This window comes from Eptatretus burgeri, chromosome 13, assembly GCF_056783735.1.
Source record: "Eptatretus burgeri isolate ZD-2024b chromosome 13, Ebu_testis_v1, whole genome shotgun sequence".
Classification (NCBI taxonomy): Eukaryota; Metazoa; Chordata; class Myxini; order Myxiniformes; family Myxinidae; genus Eptatretus; species Eptatretus burgeri.
In genome coordinates this window covers 6716864-6736915 of record NC_140973.1, presented here as the reverse complement: position 1 = coordinate 6736915, position 20052 = coordinate 6716864, and the positions used below count along the sequence as shown (strand labels likewise).

The 20052-nt window shown below is 45.4% G+C and overlaps 2 long non-coding RNA genes across 2 annotated transcripts in view; both read left to right on the top strand.

The window, feature by feature from the left end:
• LOC147013761 (uncharacterized) overlaps positions 1-2476 on the top strand; it is a 12323-nt gene extending 9847 nt beyond the window's left edge. Inside the window, exons 2-3 of the long non-coding RNA XR_015050504.1 lie at positions 1216-1282; positions 2288-2476. This is a non-coding gene — a long non-coding RNA (uncharacterized LOC147013761). The remainder of the gene's footprint in view (positions 1-1215; positions 1283-2287) is intronic.
• A 3062-nt stretch (positions 2477-5538) lies between these two features.
• Positions 5539-19499, top strand: LOC147013760 (uncharacterized). The gene is made up of 3 exons (XR_015050503.1): positions 5539-6670; positions 6768-8107; positions 14560-19499. It is a non-coding gene; the product is annotated as an uncharacterized LOC147013760 (long non-coding RNA).
• Positions 19500-20052: the final 553 nt, after the last annotated feature.

Genomic DNA, 20052 nt, shown 5'->3' with positions numbered 1-20052 from the left:
CCTCTCTCCTCCTCCTCCTCTCTCCTCCTCCTCCTCTCTCCTCCTCCTCCTCTCTCTCCTCCTCCTCCTCTCTCCTCCTCCTCCTCTCTCCTCCTCCTCCTCTCTCCTCCTCCTCCTCTCTCCTCCTCTCTCCTCCTCCTCCTCTCTCCTCCTCCTCCTCTCTCCTCCTCCTCCTCTCTCCTCCTCCTCCTCTCTCCTCCTCCTCCTCTCTCCTCTCTCCTCCTCTCTCCTCTCTCCTCCTCTCTCCTCTCTCCTCCTCTCTCCTCTCTCCTCCTCCTCCTCTCTCCTCTCTCCTCCTCCCTCCTCCTCCTCTCTCCTCCTCCCTCCTCCTCCTCTCTCTCCTCCCTCCTCCTCCTCTCTCCTCCTCCTCCTCTCTCCTCCTCCTCCTCTCTCCTCCTCTCTCTCTCTCTCCTCCTCTCTCCTCTCTCCCTCCTCTCTCCTCTCTCCTCCTCTCTCCTCTCTCCTCCTCCTCCTCCTCCTCCTCTCTCCTCCTCTCTCCTCCTCTCTCCTCTCTCCTCCTCCTCCTCTCTCCTCCTCCTCCTCTCTCCTCCTCCTCCTCTCTCCTCCTCCTCCTCCTCTCTCCTCTCTCCTCTCTCCTCCTCTCTCCTCCTCCTCCTCTCTCCTCCTCCTCCTCTCTCCTCCTCCTCCTCTCTCCTCCTCCTCCTCTCTCCTCCTCTCTCCTCCTCCTCCTCCTCTCTCCTCCTCCTCCTCTCTCCTCCTCCTCCTCTCTCCTCCTCCTCCTCTCTCTCCTCCTCCTCCTCTCTCCTCCTCCTCCTCTCTCCTCCTCCTCCTCTCTCCTCCTCCTCCTCCTCTCTCCTCCTCCTCCTCCTCCTCTCCTCCTCCTCCTCCTCTCTCCTCCTCCTCCTCTCTCTCCCCCTCTCTCTCTCCTCCTCCTCCTCTCTCTCTTTCCTCTCTCTCTTCCCACTCTCTCTCTTCCCACTCTCTCTTTCTTTCCCCCTCCCTCCTTTCACTCACCCCCTTGACCCCCCTTCCCTGCCCCCACCCTTCTCCCTCTCCCCACTCTTCCCCCCCCCCCTCACTATTCCCGTCAGCGAAGCGACGGTTGGTATTTGTTCGTAAATTACTGTTTCAAACCATTACCGATTTCTTTGTGGAAACATTATTAAATATTTTCATGGTTCACTTCTCCGATCCTCAGATTCTCATTTCCTGACATCCAATCTCTCCCCCTCCTACCCTCTCCAACACCTGTAGGATCCCGGTGAACGTGAAACGATGTCTGTGTTACCATTTGTGGTTTTGATTGGATTTCTTGGGGCAGGTAAGAGAGTGAAAAGGATGAGATGTGTGTTGGATTGTTGGATAAATAGATTGTTATTTAAAATAATTCAATGTTCAACTTTATCCAAAATTTTGATTTTCTTGCCAATTTACCTGATGTGGGATTTTATTTACTTCTTTGTGATTTCTGATTAATTAAGGTTAAAAAGCCAATTTTTTTCTCTTCTATTATGAATCTTATTTTCTCTTCTTTGATTCAAATTATTTTGATTTAATTTTTGAAGACATTCCTGGGTACACCGGTATAGCGGGGCAACTTAGCATAACAATTGTGCATTTTATGAGGAAAGCACCAAATTTGGCACACTAGTAGCCGAACATATTATGAACAGATTTGGATATTGGGCCATCTCAAACTCAGCCGCTGATGGCTGTGGCAGCCATTTTCCAAAATGGCCACTAGCGGTTACTATAATTTCACTCTAACATTGGTTTGAACATTTATTAAAAGCTGAATTAAGAAAAACATAACCTGTAGCCACCTCAAGTTTAAAGATAGCCGCCATTTTGCAAGATGGCTGCTAATTATTTGTAGTACCGGACGACTATCTCACTCATAGAAATTGGTTGTTGAGAATGGTGGCAAACGAATCATGGGCTGCGTCTCATTCATATGAATACCGACATCTCACTCATCGAATTGATCGAGAGATGTCTGATTGAAATGTTCCGAATCAGTGACACAGTCTGCTCTGTTAATATTCTCTCAATTTTGTGAGCACTCTCCCTCATACACACATACACACACACACACACACACACACACACACACACACACACACACACACACACACACACACACACACACACACACACACACACACACACACACACAGCTGTGCATTCAAGTGCGGCCTTTTTGCTCTTGCAATGCTTCAGACACCTCTTCTTGCGCTTGCACGATACTAGCTCATAGCAGGTGTGGGCTGCTTTGGGTGGCTTCGTCCAGTGTGGCTCTAACACCCCCTCATCATTCTTGACCCAGCCCCAGCTGGATGGAGGAGGCAGCTCTGGCGTTGGTAGCAGTGTTTGACCCCACACATGGCCTCCTTGGTAGGCCGCCCTCTTCACATGCTCCTCCAGAGCTGCCTTGGTTGGCGGGATCAGCTGCACGTTGTTCTTCTCCTCTTTCCTCCCACCCCGCCCCCCTTCTCTTTCCTCCTCCCATCCCTTATCCTCCCTCCTCCCATCCCTTATCCTCCCTCCTCCCATTCCTTCTCCTCCCTCCTCCCATCCCTTATCCTCCCTCCTCCCATCCCTTATCCTCCCTCATCCCACCCCACCCCTCCCTCCGGATTCTCACCCCCTCCGGATTCTCACCCCCTCCCCTGATTCGTGTCGTTTTGCTTTTGGGTTTCCACTCCTTAGGAGAGGTGAACAGTGCAAAAATACAAGTTTTTTTTCCACAGCTGACTTGGAATACCCTCTGCCACCACCCCCACGTCGCACTACACAATACACATTTACATAGAGAACCCATCCTGAACCCCTGTGGCTACAGATGAAACCAAGTAGCCCATGTTCACCACGAGGTCAAACTTGGTCTGTGTGCCAAGTTTGGTGGCAATTGTCCCAGTAGTTTTGGTGTGATTGATGTAACACACACACACACACACACACACACACACACACACACACACACACACACACACACACACACACACACACTCACAAACTTCTTTATGAATTGTATTTTTACAAATAAACACTAATAAAAATCAGTGCCACTTATACCATGAAAACAAAATCTCAAAGTGCAAATGAGAAAACAATTTTAAGAACCAACAATATTTTAAAGTACTCCAGGAACCCGTGGAAATTCCACATAATGTCCAATTTTAATCATAACGCTGTATTTTCGTTTCAAAATGACACAAAACGTGTTTATCAACCTGAAACTTCCTCATGCTAGAACTTCACAGTAGATGACGTGTGTGACCATTTTGTCTTGGCGTTTACCTTGGGTCTCGGTCGTTGTCAATAATTTTGACTCGAACATCCTTCCTCGAGAAAATGCCACACACACTTGTCCCTGGGTGGAGACTGGCTGAGGTAAGTAAATGCCAACGTCGTCAAATGTCTGGCCATGTGCTTTGTTGATTGTCATCGAGTAAGCTAAACAGAGGGGAAACTGGATTCTCTGTAAAGTGAATGGCAACCTGGTGCCACTCGGGCGAGCTTTACTCAAGATATGAAAACTCAATTTCCAGAAGTCAGTTTCGCTTCAACACTGTTTTGGTGCAGGTTGATGACCTCTAATCTCGTATCATTGCACAGTTGCTGTTGCAGGGCAAGGTTGCAAAGCAACATGATGATACAACTCACCTTGAGATGAATGTGGTGAGGTGGTATCCCGGTAGGTGTGAAGGAATTGATGAATTCCATTGGACAGTTCTCTGCCACCTCAACATTGTCACACTTCACTGAATCTGTGCTGACGTAAGTGACTGTTTCATCTGGCAACGTCTGCATGACTTCTTCATCCATGGCCAGTTGTCTGTCCTCGCTGGTTGGATTCACAAAAACGTCGTCAATCAGGGAACCTCTTACACGGCGCGCAGTAGGTACTTCAACAACATCTCTTCCAGGTTTTTGGAGATCAAGCAGCCATCTTGATTAGTGTTCCTGGTCTGGGAAATTGCGCATGTTTTGAGTGAGCACCAATTGATGAAAATGAAAGTTTGAGGCATGTGTCGATAACAATGTCTGGTGGAGATTGTGGTACAATTGGTAGGACTTGTCTGAAATCCCTGCTGAACAGAATGGCTTTGCCTCCAAAAGGCTGTCTGATTGCAGTGATGTCTTGCAAACATCTATCTTTAGCATGAAGTGCATGGGTGGGTATCATGGATGCTTCATCTATGATGAACAGCATCTGGTTATGCAGGATGTCAGCCTGATGTGAAGTGGGAGAAACGTTGCAGGAACTGGTTTCCACTATCGGCACTGGAAGTTTGAACAAACTGTGTACCGTTTTCCCTCCAGTCAAGAGCGTCACTGATATTTCGGTCCAGGCTGCACATGCAACCTGAGAGCCATTGTGATGGAGGTGACTCATCAGCATGTTGAAAACGCATGTCTTCCCTGCACCTCTTGGGGCAATGACAAAAAAGCATCGAGCTTGTGGTGGGTATTCTCTGACAATACTTTGTATGGCTTCAAGTTCAGAATCCACCAACCGTCGTCATCCTTTATTCAGTTGATCAAAGTCAGCAGGCTCTTCTTGAGGCACTTCTACAGTGACTAAGTCTTGTTCTTTGGGCTGTGGAAGGTTGTGGAACTTAGCTTGTTCCATTTTCCATGTAATGTAAAATATGACTTCAAGTCCTCTGCTCTCCCCACTCCCCCCTCCCTCACAAACCGCAAGTTCTCAACCGCCCCTCCCAACTGCAAGTCCTTACCATCCCCCTCCCGACCGCAAGTCCTCACCGTCCCCCTCCCGACCGCAAGTCCTCACCGTCCCCCTCCCAACCGCAAGTCCTCACCGTCCCCCTCCCAACAGCAAGTCCTCACCATCCCCCTCCCAACAGCGAGTCCTCACCATCCTCCTCCCAACCGCAAGTCCTCACCGTCCCCCTCCCAATCGCAAGTCCTCACCGTCCCCCTCCCAACCGCAAGTCCTCACCGTACCCCTCCCAACCACAAGTCCTCACCGTACCCCTCCCAACCGCTAGTCCTCACCGTCCCCCTCCCAACCGCAAGTCCTCACCGTCCCCCTCCCAACCGCAAGTCCTCACCGTCCCCCTCCCAACCGCAAGTCCTCACCGTCCCCCTCCCAACCACAAGTCCTCACCGTCCCCCTCCCAACCGCAAGTCCTCACCGTCCCCCTCCCAACTGCAAGTCCTCACCGCCCCCATCCCAACCGCAAGTCCTCACCGCCCCCCTCCCAACCGCAAGTCCTCACCTCCCCCCTCCCAATCGCAAGTCCTTACTATCCCTCACCCAAACCAAAGGCATCAATCCTTGCCCCATTTGAGGCCTTCAAATCCCCTCCCCACCCATCATGGTCACCTGTCCACCTCACAATCCTGCAAGATAAGCGGAAAAGATATTTTCATGAGCAGGTCATAGCCCATCAGTCGCCTGTGCAACTCACAATCCCGCAAGATATGCGGAAAATAGCTGTGACAAAAAAACGACCCACTGCCAATTATCTTCGTGTGTGTGTGTGTGTGTGTGTGTGTGTGTGTGTGTGTGTGTGTGTGTGTGTGTGTGTGTGTGTGTGTTTCACAAACACACACACACACCATTAAAAGTAAGTAATGAGCATGGACAAAGACCTCTTATGATAACATGGTTTTCAGCCCTGCTTGAGAGAACGCCAATCTGTTCCCAACTTCAAGCCTTCTCCAGGTTCATTGAAAATGATGCCAAGGAGAACAAACTCACCAACAAAGTTTTTCTCCTTGTAGACAATTCTCCTGCCCATCCTGCAGAGATGCCAGACTGGTGCGATCATCCAATACGTTTTGCCACCCATTCGACCACCTGCCGTGCAGGAATTAATTCATTACGAGGTCAAACTTGGTCCGTTTTGCTTGACGTATACTTTGGGGAGTACTTGATGTGTGCCACGTTTCAATTTTTTCCATGGAATGGTTTCGGAGATACAGGGATTCAAAGTGTTTCCTTCTTTCCAACATGGTCCGCCACACCATGTGACCTATTATGTCACAATTATCCTTACACAATTCCCCAGGAGTAATTGCTCCTATGGTGAAAATTTCGCGTCAATCCGCCAAGCGGTTGCAGAGAAAATGAATGAAAAAGGGAATAAAGCCGAAAAATTCTGGCGGAATAATAATAATGAAAAAACAGAAGAAAAACAAGAGGTTGGAAAGGCTTGGTACTCAAATAATCATGAAGAATAATTATCTGAAGAATAGTAATAGGTTACCCAGCCTGTAAAACTTGGTGCCCTAATATAATGAGAAGAATGACAAACGGAAACTTTTGGGGCTCAATGTTCCAGTTCAGTAAGTTATCTTCCAAAGTTCAACAAAAAGTTTACTAACTTCTAAAAAAATGAGCACATGTTAAAGTTTTAATGAGCACGAACTAAACGTATTCCTCAACAAACGACGAGATGGAATGAGTTGAAAACTTGATTTCACTTGTGGGATGCATGGGCAGGTTTGAGGGGTTAAAAATTTAATATCCCCCCCCCCTACCCACAGGGGCTCAAAGTGGAAGTGCAATCCCAATTTTCTGCATGTAAATGTTTATCAGACAGCACCACCTGGTGGTAATATTGAAAGTCATCAAAAAATACACCAGATATCAAAAACATGGGAAAATTAATCTCTCCGTAATCCCTTGGGAATAACCATTCTACAAGGACGGGTTCGTTGCTCGTGTCTTAAATCGGTGAGTTGCTGTTCTTCCCATGGAGGTTTGTGTTTATAACTTTATTTAACCAGATAATCATCAGGTAATAACTTGTGTTTCTCCTCTGTTCCAACAGCGGGAATTTCGATGCTTTCGTGCAGTACAAACACGACTTGTGCAGAACAAACATACGATGTTATGGTGATGAAATGCTGTTACACTGATCTCTGCAACAACTCCGTGAACATTCCTTTCTCCAACATCCTCATGATCCTCACAATGTCCCTCTCAGTGATGCTCACTTATATCATGTAAAGAACTCATCGTCACGAAGCCCTCGTGGTCACCACAAAGGGGTCACAAATTCCATTTTCCTTTAATATCTCTTGCTATCATGCTTTGCTAATTCTACTTTAAGCTTTCATCGACTTTCTTCATAATCCAATTTCTTGTCAGAAGGAAATTATTCAAATGTTCTTGTTGGATGGAATTTCCAGTTTTTTTCCCTAAATGTGTGAACAATGTAAACATAAGGCACAATATCAGGGGATGTATAATAACCAAAAATTGTATAATTGTGTATTTTGCTGAGAAAATCATTGTCATGTTTCATTTAGCCTTTTAAAATCATTAGTTTCAGTGAAACCATTATGTCCTTGACAACTATCCCAAAGATAGCGAACTCACCTTTGAGATGTCTTGTGGAGACCATTACTCTGGTCTCGTACGGATTTGATCCCAGGTCTGACTCCAAAGTGCCTTCCTGGTGTTTTACAGCCATTTAAAAAAAAAGAATAATTTCATAATTAAAAATGCTTCATAAATCAATGCATAACTTGTTTTGAAATGATACCCCCATTGGATATTTAGTGGTTGTCCAATCAACGATGAAAAACGTTTGGAGATGAGGTAGGATATTTACTGGACATCCCCATATCTGACATGAGAATCGATAAACATGAACAATCATCTCGTGTTCTCTCCTCTTTAGGCTCCTTCACAAAATGGTGGTGGAAACATTCACTCGAGGATAGCCGTCTTTAGTGGTAAAATTATCAAAAATTATTGTTTCTGTACTTTGGTGTCGGTTTCCAATTGAAGATTAAATCACATTGAAAGTCTCGTTCATTCCCCAGTATTGCAGTTTCATCTCCAGTTTTCCTCTTTGTTGCCTCCACCACCGAAGGTGGAAGGCAGTTGTTTTTCAGTCCTGTGTGTCTGTTTCTTTGTCTGTTTGTGTACAGGATACCTCAAAAAGTTGTGGACGGATTCGGATGGAATTTGATGGACAGTTTTGGTGTGTGACAAGGAGGAACTGATTAGATTTTGGTGAAGATCTGGATCCGGCGACTCGAATTTTTTAATGTGATTCTTCATCATTGACAGATAGGGCTAAACCGATATACGTGTAGCACAACATCTCAAAAATGCATTGGGCCTGATATGTTCTCGTGGATCAAGCATTGCATGGCAGAGGTATGTGCTCCACCAAGTGCCTCTTGTTCATCCCTTGTGTCTTCCACCCATGCTCATTTCTTCCTTTATTCTCAATATTCTCCATGCTCATTTATCCTTACAATGTCCCTCTGTTTTCTCTCTGTACTATGCTATTGGTGTGTTTTCCCATCCTCCCCTCTTTATTACATTACATTCTTATTGTTCTGGCCCGTTCTGTGTTTTCGCTCTTCCACGAGTCTCACGTTTGTGAAAAAAATTTTTTTTACACAATGTGAGGTATTATGTCTCCTCTTGAAGTCCTAATAGGCCTCAGTCTCCATAACCTCGAGACTCTATATCAAGTGACAGTGTGATAAACTTTAAGGAAGCACCAGTCAAATGAAAGAGGACATCTCCAAATTCGTCATTGCTATGACATAAAAGTTTAAGATCTGGCTACGACGGAAGAAACCAGACGCCATCCGACCTAAAATTAATATAAGTTGTAAATGAGATCCCAAACATTTGGAGAAAATGCAGAATCACAGATATCAGCCATGAGAGGTTGCTGCATGACCACTTTGGGTGGAAGAGTGCACCAAAAACGACGATGCGGTGAGGTGGTTTTCTTCCCTTGTTCTTGTAATTCCTTGAATGCCATTGTGGGCGGAGCCACGCCCAAAAAATAGCCATTCTTAGGGGGTAGTCGGATTAAAAATCTATCTTCTCCTCGGGAATTGACTGAATGGAATGGGTTCTTCGGTATTTGAATCGCAAAATGAATTATCTAAAACTTGTCGTTGTCTGATTTTTCATTTTCGTCACAAGGTCAAAAACTGAGAAAATTGCGAATTTTGACATAAAAATCATACGGCCGCCCAAACTTTGAGAGCGAGGATGACTATTTTTTATGCATAATCTTGAGGTCATTCCCCACCTAAAGTCTTCAAACCATTTTGCTCTATCTCGAACACCTTGCCCGTGGCGCCCCCTTCAAGTTTGTTTTTACGCTGATTTCATCAATGTATGGATAATCCGAGGAGTGTGAAATGCTATATAGCATATATGACGTTATATTGTTCCTGGAATGTTCCGGAGGAAGTTTTGCACCAAAGGTCATAATCCTAGACATTTGACCTTTAAAGGCCACAAAGGTCAAAGTTGTGGGAATCGAACCAGGTTTTCGACCTTCTTCGACACACTAACTCCAATAAGCTATAGCACGTATCCTGTTTCCTTATTTTAATGTCCACAACATTGTTTTGTGACCTTTAAAGGTTATGCAAAGGTCAAATTTTGAAAGTTGTTGAACGAAACCGGGGTTTTGACATTTTGCAGCTAATAACCCGTTACCAGTACCACATCATGTTGATCATTTTCTCCACTGCATTGTCGGTGTCCTTGGTTTTGTCAAATAAAGGTCACATTTTTAAAGTTATCGGTATTGATCCGGAATTGAAAAGGTGGTTTGGAATGAATTTATTGGTGTTTGTCAAGAAAACATTGAACCTGATTGTTCATTGAACAAAACATTGAACATTGAACCTGTTTGTCAAGAAAACCTGACTATAGTCAGGTCAGGTTCGATCTGTGACCTGCTACAGGTACCATGTAAACCTGTACTAACCTGTTCCATGGTCGGGTTGTCGGCGACTAAACCGTCTCTCCCACCAGGTTTTCTGGTGAGGAGGGTGTTTGGATATGGACACCCAGCAGGATTAAAAACAAAACCTGTCAAAGGGCGGAGGAGCTCCTTGTGAGCCAACGGCCATCCATATCTAGTGCCCAACTGTGTCTGCGGACGTCCTCCTGCAGTTGGGTCACTTCTTACTCGGAGGTTGGTGGCAGGATTTGCACTCCAGCCACCGTAAAACGCTTCATTCCGCAAAACGCAAAAACGCAAAAAAATCTGAAAACCCACTCCGTGGGAGTACCTCCTGTGCAGCTTCCCTTCGCAGGGCAGCTCACCGGATGACGGGATTGGGGCAAAGCCTTCGGGACCCCCAATCTTTGATAGGAGGGAAACCACGGGGTAACATCCCTGGATCAGATTGCGGGAGAGTGTGTCGGAGTGGTGCTGAGGTGTCGTCCACCAGACGGCGGTCTCCTTGGGTTAACCTGAGGCGGTCCCTTCGGGTGGGTGCCTGGAATGTCCTATCCCTAAGAGAGGATGATCACCTGTCTCTGTTATCATCTGAGCTCAAGCGTTTGGACATCGGGATTGCTGCTCTCTCTGAGGTTCGGAGACCGGATTGCGGCGAGATAATGGTGGGTGGTTACACCTACTATTGGTCTGGTCGCTCTGATGGTTACCATACCCAAGGAGTTGCTGTAGCTGTGTCCAATAAGCTGACCCCAATGATAATTGAGGTAACACCGGTCAACGAGCGTATTATGAGATTAAGGATTCGCCACTCCTTAGGTGTCATTTCCCTGGTCTCTATTTATGCTCCGACTGAGGCGAGTGATCTCACCGTGAAGGATGCATTCTACGCCACGCTCCAGTCTGTGGTTGATCAGTGCCCCAGACGAGATACACTTCTAGTCTTGGGGGATTTCAATGCATCGACTGGAACTGATAGGGATGGTTATGAGGTGTGTGTTGGTCCCCATGGGTCAGGAACTATGAACCAGAATAGCACTAAGTTCCTTGACTTTGCAAGAAGTCATGGACTTAGGGTGGCTGGTTCATGGTTTCAGCGCCCGCAAGCTCATCGCTGGACTTGGTATTCCAACGCTGGCGGTGTGGCAAAGGAGATTGACCATGTCCTCATTGACGGTCGTTGGAGGATGATCCAGAACTGCAGGGTCTACCGGAGTGCTCAGTTCCTCAATACTGACCACAGGCTTGTTGTAGCAACTCTAAAGCTGCACCTTAAATCCTGGAGAATGGTACCATCCCAGCCTAGGCTGGATGTTGCCAAGCTCAGGGATGAGAGAGTAGCTGAGGAGTTTGCGAACAGGCTGAGTGGACACTTGGGGGGTCTGGGTGCTTTGGACGGTCCTGAAGAGTTGTGGAGCACCTTCAAGACCACCGTCCTTGATGTTGCCAGTGGATGCCTTGGAGTTCACCGCAGGGCAAAGAAGAATTTTGTCTCTCAAGGGACACTGGATACCATTGACCAGAGTCGCAGGGCCAGGCTGAATGGCAGAGCTGAGCTGTTCAGGGAGCTGAGGCGTAAAACTGTACGTGCACTGAGGGTGGACAAGGAGGCCTATGTGCGAGGAATCTGTGAGGAGGTAGAGCATCACCTGTGGACAGGTGATTCTCGTCCCGCTTACAGGGGAATTCGCGCATTACGTTCATCCAAGCCCATCCCTCGGAGCACTGCAGTTCGAGCAGAGAGTGGTAGGCTCTTGACAGAGGAGTCTGAAGTGAAGGCCCGCTGGGCCGGTTACTTTGAGCGGTTGTACCAGGCTGATCCCCCAGCTGTCGAGTTGGACGTCAAGGGTGTTACAATCCCTGTTGCTGACCCTCGAATCAACTGTGGTCCACCTTCGCTTGTGGAAACATGGGCTGCGGTGAACCAGTTGAAACGGAGCAAAGCTCCAGGGGTCTGTGGCATCCATGCTGAACTTCTCAAGGCTGGTGGAAATGCTGCACTCGTGTCGTTGCATGCAGTTTTGTGCTCTGCCTGGAACACAGGCATCATCCCAACTGACTGGAAGAGGGGCCTTGTTGTCCCTCTCTGGAAAGGGAAGGGTGATCGCCAAGACTGCAACAACTACCGAGGGGTGACGCTGATCTCAGTGCCGGGCAAGGTCTTTGCTCGGATAATTCTTGATAGGGTTCGCCACCATCTGCTTGAGCACCAGCGTCCAGAGCAGTCAGGCTTTACACCAAAGAGGTCAACGATTGACCGTATCCTTGCACTTCGTGTCCTCACCGAACGTAGACGAGAGTTTCGGCAGGGGCTGCTTGCAGCCTATGTTGATCTCTGTAAAGCGTTCGATTCAGTGAATCGGGATGTCCTCTGGAGGATTCTTGGTCTTCGTGGGGTGCCACCGAAACTGATCGATCTGATGTCTGAACTCTACTCTGGTACTGAGAGTGCTGTGAAGTGTGGTGGTACCATCTCTGACTTATTTCCAGTTGTTACTGGAGTTCGTCAGGGATGTGTACTTGCCCCCACGCTTTTCAGCACTTGTATGGACTGGATTTTTGGGAGGATGTCGGAGAGATCAAATTGCGGTGCATCGTTTGGCAATGTCAAGATCTCGGACCTTGATTTTGCAGATGATGCAGTCATCTTTGCGGAGACTTTAGACATCCTCTTGGGGGCCCTCGAGGTGCTGAATGAGGAGTCGGAGCCGTTGGGATTACGGGTTTCTTGGGTCAAAACTAAGATCCAGGCTTTCGGTGACATCTTGGATGCTGCTGTCCTGTCTGTGTCTGTTTGTGGTGAGGATGTTGAGGTCGTGGATCGATTCACTTACCTTGGCAGTGATATTCATGTCTCCGCAGGTTGTGAGCCGGAGGTCAATAGACGTCTGGGTCGGGCCTGGGGAGTCATGGATTCACTGGATCATGGGGTGTGGCGCTGCCGGTACCTGTGCGGGAGGACGAAAGTCCGAGTCTTCAGGTCCTTGGTACTTCCAGTCTTGCTCTATGGGTGCGAGACTTGGACTTTGACCAAGGATCTGAGACGGAGACTTAATTCCTTTGGTACCAGGTCTCTTCGGAGAATCCTTGGCTATCGCTGGTCGGATTTTGTGTCCAACGAGCGGTTGCTGAGAGAGACTCGGATGAGATTTGTTACCTGCATAGTCCGTGAGCGTCAGCTGCGACTGTATGGACATGTGGCTCGTTTTCCTGACGCTGATCCTGCTCACCAGATTCTCTCAGCGAGGGAGTCTCATGAGTGGAGGAGGCCAGTGGGCCGACCACGTGCCTCATGGTTGCAGCAGGTTGACCATCATCTCAAGGAGATGGGGATGGGCCTGGCATCTGCCTGGGGGATGGCCAGACGGAGGCCCCTGGAGTACCGGCGGAAAGTGGACGCAGCGACGCGCTGTTCTGGCACATGCTCCCATACCTGACCTGAGTACCACATCATGTTGATCATTTTCTCCACTGCATTGTCGGTGTCCTTGGTTTTGTCAAATAAAGGTCACATTTTTAAAGTTATCGGTATTGATCCGGAATTGAAAAGGTGGTTTGGAATGAATTTATTGGTGTTTGTCAAGAAAACATTGAAATGCATGGTCATATTCTGGTAGTGATGACACGTTCACATAATTTCCTTGTTCTGAGGTGTTGATTGAAGGCCACGATAATTAATTATAACTTGGTCAAAAATTATCACGTTGTCTCATCCTTGACTTCTGAAACAATCAACATCGTCAAATACCGCTCGTGAACAATTGTCGTCTCCAGACTTGTTTAGTTCTTAGTTACGTGAAATGATTATTCAGAAATATTACCCACCTGAATATTGTTTTGACCAATTTTGTTAAAAATGTCACGATGATATTTACGTGAATTGAAAACAGAATTTTTCATGTCCATGCATTTCGGCAAATATATTCGAACACTGCTATACCCCAAAACAGATGTTGTTCCAAGTGAGCTTATCCAAAAGGTGTGTTGTGAAATTCCCCAGGTAAAGATGGCCTGAACATGACTAATTTGGCAAACCCCATGAACTGGCTCCTGTCATTGTGGTTATTTTCAGTGAGACCCCTCAAGGATTTTATCAACTTACTTGCATGATTTTAACCTCGCCCTTTCTGTTGATGTGGAATAGGGATTAATCATCTTTTTCTTATTGTGTATGGCAGCTTAGCTGCCGGGGTAGCTATCATTTCTTGGAAGCGTGACTGTGTCGCTGATGCAGTGCCCCTCTACCAGTACACACTGGTACTCATTTCGCCGACCTCGGAAGGATGGCAGGCTGAGTCAACCCCCTGGTGTCTTGATTCAGCGGCCAATGGGGCTTGAACTCAGGACCCCGGGATCCCAAGCCACCACACTAACCACAAAGCCAACACCAGGCAAGGGATAAATCATGGATCACAAAGATTGCCATTTCAAACAGAGTTGTTTTTTCACCACTCCACTCAAACTTTGTGCACTAAACACCTACTTGATATTGTTGCGAATCTGGAAGCCATGGTCACACTCAACATTCAGGTCCTTTCGCTCAGTTTTATCGGTAAGTATGTGTTTTATAGATAGCTTCTTTTCCCTTGTCTCATGGGTGATTATCGTCAGGCAGCAGTTGTCACTATCTGATCAGTACTTCAATAAATTTTCCAACTTTGATTTTTCACTTTTATTTGTTCAAGGACATCATACTGAATCACTTTCAACTTGTCTTCCAATTTTCAGTGTCATATTTCATCACCTGGGGGACGCCTTTTCAAAAGGGCTGCCAAAATCACAGAAAAATGTTAAAAACATAATATTGACCACACATATCAACTGATATGATGTTTTCTGGTTTGTTTCATCCTCGTGATACTAATTATGAACTCTTGTTGTTTTGCAGGGTTCAAGCTGATGCCGGGCCACGTTGTCTGTGACCATGAAAGCAAACATCTGACAAATTGAAATATGGAACATCTGACCATCATTTGTGCAGAAAAACAGAAAGATGAATTTTCATGAGCAAGTGAAATATCTCTAAACATTATTAAATTGTTCAGTGAAAGATGGGCTAGACTTGGTAAAAACATTAACATTCATGATAGAGTAAAGCAGAATGAACATTGTTGCAGGGGCAGAATATCGCTCCCACAGAAAATGTTACAAATCACTTTGTAACCAAGCTAACCTTGAGAAAGCTGAAAGAAATCATGAAGAAGATTTAAAATGTACAGTGAACAAAAAGAGAGGGAGGCCAAGTACAAGTTCTGTACCGTCAACTCCAAAAACAGGGAAAACGTTTGATCAGGAATTGTGTGTTTTCTATCAGGGCAGTAGTGTGGAAAAACTGCATCAAGTTTGCAATGAGCCCATGGGAAGGAAGTTCTTACAGATAAAGGAACTGAGCACAAATGAAGACGTCCGCGCAAAATTGGCAGTCCTTTCTGATGCCATGGATGCATTTGCCCAAAACTGTAAATACCATCTGACCTGTTTCAGAAAGGAAACCAGACACATTGAATCTTTCCAGAGTACAAACACTTGTTCGTCTGAAAATGAAGCCATCGGAAAGGCCATATGTGACATTGAAATTGTCAACGTAGTGCAGTTGATATAATCACCAATAGTGACAGTTTCCCAAGCATTGACATGAAGACAATCAACAATGCCTATATTAAACTCCTTGAAGAATATGATGTGACAGTTCAAAGAACTAACTTTAAGCAGCACCTGAAGTCCCTTTTACTTGCGAAGATACCTGGGATTGATTTTGTCAAGCGTGAGCCTAAACCAGAAATTGTTGTCACAATTGGTCCAAGCCAAAATCCTCGCATATGAGTATGAAACATCAGATGTGGATGAAGAGATGGAAATTCTTCGTAGGGCTTCAACGATAATTCGAAGAGAAGTTGACAACATGAAAAACTGGCAATATAAAGGATCATTTGATGACTTTGAAACACCTAAGAAGCTATTGCAGCTAGTGAGGTGGATAACCTATGGTCCACATACTATACAAGTCAAAAGAGAAAGAGAAGCTGAGGAAACATCAAGAAATCTAATTCAGCACATCATATCTGCATCTAGAACTAAGAGACAAATTAACTATGAGTCCAAAGAAGGTGGCAGTTTTCACAAGGATAAGAATACACCATTGACTGTTGGCCTTGCGCTGGTATCATATCAAGCAAACGGGTCACGTTCACAAGTGGAAATGCTCCAAAGCATGAAGACGGCTGTTTCATATGATGAAGTTGAGAGAATGACCACAATAATGGCCATGGCTCTAATGGATGACTTTAATGACAATGTTAAAGGCATGTATGTACCCCCCTTTCTAAAGCAGGGAGTAAGACCCTTGTTTGCTATAGACAATATTGACTGGGGTGGTGAAGTAGGGCCATTTCATGGAGCTGACTTACTAGTAGCACAAAAAGAACTTGAAGGGAACCCTCTTCTTGGTACAAAACTGAAACTTAACTTGAGTATCAAAGAAAGAGCTCTAAAACAGAAGCTAGATATGCAGTACCTGGAATGTGACAAACCAACTAATCCTAAGGTTGACAATGATGGTTATAAATTGAACACTTTTGAAAGGTATTGGCCATGTCTATGAGCAGATTAATATTATGTGGTTATTGGTCTGTAGTTGGGTTCTATCAAATTTCTTGGGAGGGGGGGGTGGAGGATGCACAAGAAGAAGGAACAGAGGGAGGTGACACTGAATATGTAGTTGACAAGGAAAGAACATAATCAGAAGAAAAAGAAGACACAAATAATGAAGATGGAGGAGAAGAAACAGGAGACATGGACAAAGGAACAGAGGATGGTTCAGTGAATGTATCTGTATCAGAGACAGCTACAACAGAGCCTCAGACAGCAGGAAATGCGGGGATACTACAACAGAAGAAAACCCAGTGTCCCACATGGTCAACTTTCAATTCCATAATCACAGAGAAAGCCCCAGTATGGAACATCGGGATTTGTGCTCCACTGTGCCGGCGAAGTCCAACAGAATGGCCTGTACTCTTAAGCATTCTGACGCAGGCCCAGAAGATTAACTTCATGACTGTTGGAGATGGCTGTAGGCCTATCATAACACTAGATGGGGACCTATATAATCGTGCAGTGAAAGTAAACGATTATAAATAACACTGGTACATTAGGTTAGATGGTTTGCACACCACAATGGCAGCTCTCAAGTGTTTGGGAAAGTATGTTGAAGGCAGCGGCATAGATCTAGCATGGGAAGAATCAGGTCTTTACAGACAGGCCACAGTAAGGCAGATACTAGAAGGGAGGCATGTGTATAGAGGCATAGAAGGTGTATAGAGGATATATCATGTGTATAGAGGCATAGAGGCAGTATTAAGTGAAAATCCACCAGCACCAAAAGCTCTTTCGGAGCTTCGAAGATGTTCCTGTAGCAGTTCCTGCATGACAAACACATGTGGATGCCGAAAGAATACACTGGTGTGCACCGATGCTTGCGGATGTGGTGATGGGTGTGAAAATTCAGAGGACTATATTGCAGGAATAGAAGAAGAGGAGGAGCTTTTTTAGACCAGTTCATATTTGACATACAGTTCCTTTAATATTAATCTGCCATAGACAATACAGGGGTGATGAACTTAAGAGATATGATTTGAAGTTCAAATGGTATTGCATGGAAAATGTTCATTATACTTCACAAGTATTGGTAACTAAACAAAACTGATGTCAGGATACTTGTCCAAAAAGCGTAACAATAACGTATGGCGGTCTGGGAAAACCCGTCAGAAGTCGCGCTGGACAAGTTCCTCGTTTGAACAAACGGTACAAACATATCAATTTATGTTTACATCCCATTGTTACCATGCACGCTTATTCCAAAAGAGTATGGACCTGCTTGTTCCATACTCTTTTGAATAAGCGTACATGGTAACGATAGGCGGAAAAAAAACAATAAATTGTTAGGTTGCGTGACCGTTTTAAACAAGGAACTTGTCCATCGCGACTTCCGATGGGTTTTCTCAGACCACCACACATATTTCATCTGTAGGCCTACAACAGTATTGTCTATGAGTACACAATAATTGATTGAGTTAAGGTGTATCCAAACCACTAAAACCTTAATATGTCAAGTATTGAAGGAAATCATCTTTAACTTGTGAAAACATTAGGGACACTGCATAAAGGTGAACATTTTCAGTTGAATTTGAACCAAATCGGTAATCTTTATAATGAAAGATTCATTTTATAGGAATTTTTAATGATTTAGAAATGCGCCCTCTTTGAGAAGTTAACTACAATGTTTTTGGTACTTAAGCTTACTGTTAAACTTACTTGAAGATCATTTGGCCAAAACATTAGAAAATATCATTCTAAATTGCTGGAATTATTGGTGAAAATTACGTTTTTAACATCTTTATGATTTTGGCAGCCATTTTGAAAAAGCGCCCTCACATGGTGAAATACCTAACTGAAAATTCGAAGACAAGTTGAAAGTGATTCATTGTGATGTCCTTGAACAAATAAAAGTGAAAAATCAAATTTGGCAAAATTCTTGAAGTAGGTGGCAACTGCTGCCTGACTATTAAATGTTCATGCGCTGTAATTTATTTTGATAGTTAGGGTTTTTACACTTGTAACAACGATAACAACGCCATCTTCACTTCCATCCTGACGCCATAATGCTCCCGGCATTCTTCGCGCGCTCGCCAGCAACCACGGGCGTGGGCGGAGCCTACCATCGGCATGGCAACCCTTTAGCCAATCGGCAAGGAGCGGGCGTCTCACCCGCCCCGTTTCCGACTCAGCCCCAGTGCCATTCGGCACGCGGCTGAAGGTGAGGCTCGAAGCTCCAGCCAATGAGCAGAGGGCGAGCACTACACGCGCGCCTCAGCCAATGGGGAGGCGGCCACGAGCCGCATGAGGACCCCTCGTCCAATCAGGAGGGAGTGCTCAGACGTGGAAGCCCCTGGTTTTTGGTTTTGGACGGACAGAGAGGATGAATCTTGTCCTGTCGCTGGAGTCTGGTTCTCCGTCAGCTCGAGCGCGGAACGCATCGCTCAATGCTTCTGGTCTCGGGTCGTCGCTGCTGCTGCCCTGGTCGCATCTCGACACGGCTGATCTCATCCTGGTACGCCCGTCTCGTCAAAGACCGCACGAGGAGGGAGGGTCTCTCGTTTCTTTTGGGTGTGTGTGTGTCTGTGTGTGGGCGGTGGGCCCTGTCCATAAGTAGTAAACTGTTTAGTGCTTTTGCTGTAAATTATTTCCCTTTCTTTACTTGGTTTAACTCTGCTCTTTGTGTTCCCCTCCCTGCCAATTATAAATAAATATCCCTGTTTGTTCAATGTATCGGCTCGTTTTGTGTTTCTTTCATTGGTTCGACATGACGTGTGATTGAGAATTAGTTAAAGCTGTTACGGCCCTAATAGTCCTGCAGCGTAGTTTGATATTTCGGATCAATTGTTCAAATTTGCATAAAAGCACCAAAATTGGTACACATGTAGAATAATGTATTCTGAACAATTCCAGATATGGAGCCACCCGAGATTGTGCCTTGGTCAGCTTCGGCGACCATTTTCCAAAATGGCCGCCATTCTAGTTTAGCGAAATTGGCTATATGCTCTTATTTTCTTCTTGTATTGGTGGTAGATATAAGGAAAGTGTAAAATTCAGTAAATTGACCATGAAAAGGCATATCTTGTATATTATTTCCGAGTTTGTGGTTTCGTGTCGCGCTATCTTCGACTTTGTTCTGCGCTCGAGTAATGTGATATTCGGCTTACATTATCTCAAAGACCATATGAGGTGCATGGTACAAAACAAAGTAAATAAAATGGTTCTGAAACGGTGAAATCGTATTCCACTTACTGCATTAAAGTAAAATTACTACTGATACTCTGCATCAGTTCCTTTCTCAAACACACCCAACCCAACATGTCGCGCAGAGCGCCGGTTATGCTAGTTCAAATATTGAGCCAGTATTTTTGGTAAAAAGCCATTATTTGATTTGTAAATTGCTGCTCTCCTGAAACTTTTTGCTGAAAAGTACCCATTATTGCCTGGAGAACAAGAGTCAAATGATATTCATCACATTCAATGGGTTTGGAATCAACAAAAATTGCATTATAGATTGCATACTTTACTCTATTTTGAAAAGGGAACTGATAATCGTGATAATGACAAACTCAGAAAATGTAGTCAAATTATTTCACACTTCACTTTGAAGCGGCTACGGTTTACTGTCGACTACCAGTCTACCAGGACACATGGTACACGCATACATCAATCTAGTACAATATGAGTTTCTGAGCTCAAGTGTACTGGCTCTGGATCAAGAAGTCAACACTTTTACAAGCAAGGCGACTTTGCATTTGCACATTCTAAGCTAGGCCGATATCTCAGTCTG